Here is a 6,483-nt window from a genome sequence, read left to right on the forward strand (position 1 = left end):
TGTCCTTAATCTCAGTTCTCTCTTTTCCTCCCTAGTCTGTTGGCACTTACTTCTCAGGTCCCACCTTCTCAGCAGAGCCAGCCATGAGCCCCAGACCACAATAGCTAGTCCTGTGTCAGTGGAAATGCAGTCAGAAACTCACCTCTCTACCCCTGCCATCACTAAGTCCTGTAGATTTTCCTGCTTAAATATCACTGGAAGCTGACTGAGATACATAGGGTATTTCAGCCTTCATTTTCACAGATGTATAAGATGATAATGTTTTTTATGGAAGTCCCCACCCACCCACACCAGTCACCATTACAGGAAGATACTCAGGGGTTGAGAAAGCAACCAAGTTCAAACATGTTTCAGAGCAACCATGTTGAAGACAATGCAAGTGTGTTTCAAACACAGTCCACCTCATGTTTTAGACTATAAATGCTCCCTGTGATAACTGCTAAAATTAATCACAGCACCCCAAACTCTGACTGCCTTTCATGCAGTGGCCTTACCGATGGTGGCAGTTTGGCACCTAAGGGATCAGATTGCTAAGGGTTGGTCTGTGCCCCACGCTTGTTGCCGCCACGTTGCGGAGTTGGGTCCTCGTACCCCTTGAGTGTGCTCCATTACAGGTTGTTAAACATGGTGGGCCCGTGGTGGGCATCTCTCCATTACACAACAAGATGTGTACGTTCAGTATCTTAGAGGTCAGGGTAGACAGGTCGCTTTGCTTGTGGCTCGTCCTCAGCTGTCAGTGTGGCAAGACGGCTTGTGGCACACTGCTCCATTGGGCAGACAGCTGCCTCTCCAGAGATGATGATAATCTACCGTGCCCATGGGTTTTGATGCAGTCATGTCTGGGCTTGTTCTCAAGGTGACAGACCAGATTTAACTTGAGCCACATCTCAGGAGACAGTGTGGAGAGGGTAAGTCACATACCTGCAGCTATCGGTCGGGGTGCAATTTGCCTCTTGCTCTTCCCTCACTCTACTAATAGCTGAGTTTAATATTTTTTTCCTGAAGATTGTTTCAAGGAGACTGTTTTCCTTGCCTTCTTGGAACTCATAGAATGAAAATAGGGGTCCATAAATGTCTTGGTTAAAAATTAGAAGATTTTAGAGTATCTCCTTGTCTGTTTGGGGCCCTGGCAGGAAGCCTCCTATTCACTGTAAGTGAATAAATGTTTCATCTATTTTTGTCTTCCCTTCTTTGCCCTTTTCCAGGGAATGCCCTTTTCTTCATTTTCAGGCTATTGGAAATCTTCTAAGGCTCACTTAAAGTTTCATCTTACAGGAAACTTCCTAGATTTCCCCCAGTCAGAATTAACTTATTATTTGGTGAAATCTTCCTTTGTACTTTCATTTCACCTTGTGACTGCCTGTGCTGTTTTTAAAGTTCTTCTTTACCTACTTTTCCCTCCCAGATTTTCTAATTTTTAAGGATAGGACTGGAACTTAGTCAAATTCATGCTGTCCCCAATGCCCAGTACGAAGTTCCACTCAGTAGGAGGGCTGTAAATTTGTTGAATGAATTTAAATCTTAAAGACTTGTTCTTTCATGAGAGGGACATTGCACAATTATAATATTCTCCATAAACAAATGGACACTCGAAAAGAAGTGCTCTGATGTTCTTTTTTCTGTCTTGCCATGAATTTGCCATTTCCTTACCACTTCAGTTCAAAACACTTGAGTTTCCAAGAACAGCTGTTTTCTCTTCTCCATAAGTGAGTTCAGGAAAAACCAGCCATTCCACTGGACCTACTTATCTTGTGTCATGTACTCAATATAAGATTGTGTGATACGAGTAAGAAGCTAGGCTTCCTTTTGGGTGGGGCTCCAGTATTTCCTTTTTGGAGGCCAAGTCTTCTGAAATCAGAATCAATTTTCTAAAACATACCACGTTGAATTGAGCCCCAGAGATATGTTTTTCTGTTTGTAGTCTTTTCCTTTCCTTTTAATAATAGAAGACATTATAAACATTCTCACTTCACTGTCTTCCTATTCTTAACTGTTCTTGGGAGGAATCAAGTCAGAAGATACCAAGCTTGGAGTCTCTTCATCGCATTCTTCATAGAAAAAATGATCTGTGCCAACACCACAGCAGTCAGCATCTGTCGTCTCTGCAAGGAGACCACAGTGGTAATTATGCACAGGGTAGGTTGCTTAAAAAATAAATTGATCAATTTAAAAAATTAGGTGTGGAGAATAAAAGGGAACCTGAGGATTTTTACACTGTTTTTGTGATATAATCAGCTGTAGCCAAGAGAGTTGCTTTATAATGTGAATATTCTTAGCTTCAGTCACACATTTTCTTCAGAATTAACTATCATAATCCTTTTCATTACTCTAACAGAGTCTGATGACTCTTGTCCTAGAGGGAAACCTCCCCCCCCCCCAACTCTTCTGTTAATAGATTGGGACCTAATGTGATCATAGTACTCTAATTTATTAGTCAGATCCTGGGTAGACTAAGAAAAATAACTGATAACTTAGACAGACTTTTTATATACTTTATTTTTCCTCTTTATTCCTTTTAAAATGAAAATACTGAGCTTTTCTTTTGATCTATTTTACATTTGCGAAAGAAGATAACAGTGCAGTAAATAGGAGGAACATGACCCTTGGATTCAAATGTCAGCGTCAACACCTAGTAGTTGTGCAGATTTATTTACCTGCTTATCAGTATCCTCCCAATAACTACTCTGCAATTTCTCTGAGCATTAGTATGAACAATAGATATTCAAATATAACTATTATTATTATCGTCAATTTTTCTGACCTGCAGAAATACACATATTCCTTGGAAGTATACATTTTTGGAGAGTGATCAGGGATGAGGTATTATTATACTTTAATTTTTTTGTTTCTTTTTATTCATTCAGTATATGCATGCGTGTATGCATTTGTGCGTGTGTGTGTGTGTGTGTGTGTGTGTGTGTGTGTGTGAATTTCACATAATGTGTATTGGGTACCATTTCAAGCACTTTGATAACATTAATGAATAAAACAGACAAAAATTTCTGCCTGCTCATGGGGCTTACATGATTGTAGTAGGTGTGGCTGGAAGCTGATAAATTCTATGGAAACATTAAACAAGATAAGAGGCTAGGGAGTTGGGAGTGGGTTGCAGTTATAAATAGGGAGGTGAGGGAAGGCCTTACTGTGAATACGACACTGGTTTTTTGTTCGTAGAGGATTTCATGTACTATCTTTGAGAATGGAGAAGGAAGATGAGAGCACAGAAAAGGAGTCTGCTGATTCATAGGAGAACGTGAGAATTTCCTTTGTGTAACATGTGTCAAAACACAAACTAATATAGAAAAGCAAAGTCTTCCAGGTGGGCTAGTTTTCTTTTATTCAATTTGAGCAAAAATCTTCCTGAAATGCTTTTTTTACATACTCCACCTTTCCAAAAGATGGGTACTGAATACAGTCCACCTGATCTGTGACTGCTGCCAGGGATCATCACCATGACCCTCACGCCTGTTACTGAACTGTCATGAAGCAAGGTTCTCAGGGTCAACAGAGATGCTTTCGGCTATTTGCCTACATCATGACTGAGTCGGCAGTGGTTGTCAGTTCTACATAGCAGCTACTACACAGATATGACTATTCAAATTCAAATATAAATTAATTTAAATAAATGATATTAAAAATTCAGTTTCTTAGTCACATTAGTCATATTTTAAGTGCTCATTTCCAGCATTGCAGAAAATTGCTAGCATTTGTTATTTTACATGTTCCTGTCTCTGACATTGTTTTTTGAGGTACTAGCAGCTTCCAACTCTGTCTCTTCCTTTTGACTTATTGTTTCTCATGGTTTATAGGTTTAAATACTAGATTTAGAATTTTGTGTGAAGTAAGGGCAACGAGGCTCTAACAGAGAACAGAAGAGCATTCTTATGTTCAGGTCCTTGAGTCTTCATACTTAGAATGTGTATTTCTATTCTGACTGCCCCAAGGCCTTTTTTGCTTGGTTACTGTTATGCAGCTGTGCTCTGGGTGGTAAGAGAATCATACTGCTGAGTTATTATGGGAGGAATGCTATCAAACTTTAAAGGTAAAATTGCACTTTCATGGAAATGCTTTAGACCCTGTCAATGGTCCCTTATTTGGAGCAGTGCTTTTCAAGGAGTGTTTATTGACCGACTGCCTACACATATGCTAAACACTGTGTTATGTCCAGGAGATGCAAGCAAAAATGAACATGGCCCCATTCCATGAGATCACAGTCGATGTGGTGGAGAGAGTCAGAAATAGGCAGGGTTTCCAATTGTCCAGTGCCCAGGTATGCCCAGGACACTCTGAAAGTCCAGAGGAGGGTGGTTCCCTCTGGGGAACCTGAAAGTCCCTGGTGGTGGGAAGGGAGATGAGACAGGAGGTCAGAGGCCAGGGAACGCTCCCTAAAGAAGAAATTCTTAAGTGGCATCCTGGAGGATGAATAGGTGTTTGTCACATGACGGAGCTGGGAGAATGAGGTCAACAACACATGATGTTGTATGATATGTGATAGTATGAACAAAGAAAGACACTGAGGAGTGAACTGTCATGGTGAGAGTGGGGACTTTTAAGTTTATTAATGATGGAATTTCAAAGAAGAGGGAGCTTGTGTCTGTAGAGAGGGACAAGCTTTGGGTGGTATGTTGAAAAGATGGTTTTCAACAGAACTGGAGGAGGGGCAGTGTGGGAGTGGTGATGTAGGCTGAGCTGACTTCTCTGCAGTTCAGTTAGTTCACTAGAGCAGCTCTGTGGAGGTGAAGTTTGAGGGAGGTGGGCTGGAGGCTGGGACACCCGTGGTGGCAGGTGGGTGGAAGAGGAGGGATTGTAGCAGTCCAAAAGGTCGCTAATGAGGGCCTGATGTGAGAGTGTAATGGAGTGGAGGAGAGGACCTGGGTTCAATCAGTATTTAAGCCATAATATCTGGATTCGAGGATAGATTAGACATGAGGGCTGAAGGAGAGAGGAGTCAGAGATGACTCTAGGCTTTCAGGAAAACAATTAATTTGAACTCTTCTTCCATGTTTATGGTGATAGGTTTTGACCTATAGCTTCTACTAGTGATTTGCATTGGCATCTGTGGTGTCTGGGTTGGGTTTTGGTTGTTCAGGACTCTTACCGCTCTTTCCTTTGTTGAAAGAACTTGAGGCCTAGACTGTAGTGAAGTACTACCCTCCTATGACTTTAATTCTGCAACGGCCTATGAAAATTTATAGAAATTCAGCTTCATTTCTAGTGGATCCAGTCCAGATGCCAAAATTACCCTATTGCTGGGACAGTCCTTGGGTGGACCATTGAATCTGTTATTCATTAGGAACAACTGAAAACCATCAACAAAATTCTTGTACTATGCCAACAATAACCCCAGTCAAATATTAAGGTAGCTTCCAGGTTTCAGAAGGTTATGAATCTCAAAATCTGTCTAGCTGAACTCTTACTTGTATGTTTCACATATTTATTTATCATGTGAAGGAGCTAGTGGCTTCCTTTTTATAATTGTACATTGCATTTTTTTTTAGATTATAAATTAAGTTCAGAGTTCTGAATGTTGGTGGAGACATGCTTAGAGATCTGTAGTCAGTCACTTTAAAGTAAAATCACAAATTGAGTCCAGATAGGAGAACCAGAAGCAGGAGTGGAGCCAGCCCAAAGGGTCCATTATAATGGGGCCTACGTTGAAAGCAAGAATTCTCTCATACCTGCAGTGCATTTTAAAAGGATTTTCCAAGTAACAGTTAATATTTTAATGGCATCTGTTAACCTTCCAGGAAAACCTAGTTCTCTAGTTTGCAAGATTAAGGAAGCACGCCAAATGCATGTTGATACTTCAGTTTTTACTGACATATTTCATGACTGCATGGCTAAAGCCACAGAACAGTAGGCGCCTGCCACTTTCTTTTCACAGTTTTATTTAGTCGCTGCATCTGTCCTTTGTTGCTAAATACTTTTTCCTTGTCACTCAAACTGCTCCATCAAATTGGATCTTCAGTGGTCTGGCAGTTTTTGAATGACTTCTTGGAAGCTGTGAAACCCTGTTCCCTAATCAGGAAGATCTGGGCAAGTCTTCTCTTATGAGGAAAGACGGCACGTCTCTTCTAAGTGACACAACAGGATAATAGGACAATTACACAACATCTTCAAAATTTTTCTCTGAAGACCGGTGATGTGTTTTGGTGATGAACCAGTACTGTAAATTGAGAAGCATGGGAAATTTCCATATTCTTTGAGAGTGTTTTGTATAAAGGAGGAAAGAAAACAAGCTGACTTTTTATAATTCTTGGTAGAGGTTACATTAACTATTTGTCAAAAGTTGGATTTTTGAAGATTCTTGGCTTCTAAGAACATTCTTCATGAACTGCCATTCTTTGTATGATGTCAATGAAGGTTGTTTAACAACATAACAAAATAGCTTTATAAAAAGATAAATATGTGTTTCATTAATCCCAGGGGGAGCTTCTGAAATGCATTTTCTTTATAAATAATTAGTGTCATTCTGTGAAACTC

The 6,483-nt window shown here is 40.3% G+C and overlaps 1 protein-coding gene across 8 annotated transcripts in view; it reads left to right on the forward strand.

Annotated features, from left to right (window-relative positions):
* CPQ (carboxypeptidase Q) overlaps window positions 1-6,483 on the forward strand; it is a 465,818-nt gene that overhangs the window by 58,406 nt on the left and 400,929 nt on the right. The window lies entirely within an intron of this gene.

This window comes from Herpailurus yagouaroundi, unplaced genomic scaffold (genome assembly GCF_014898765.1).
Source record: "Herpailurus yagouaroundi ecotype Mexico unplaced genomic scaffold, PumYag 186, whole genome shotgun sequence".
NCBI classification, from domain to species: Eukaryota; Metazoa; Chordata; class Mammalia; order Carnivora; family Felidae; genus Herpailurus; species Herpailurus yagouaroundi.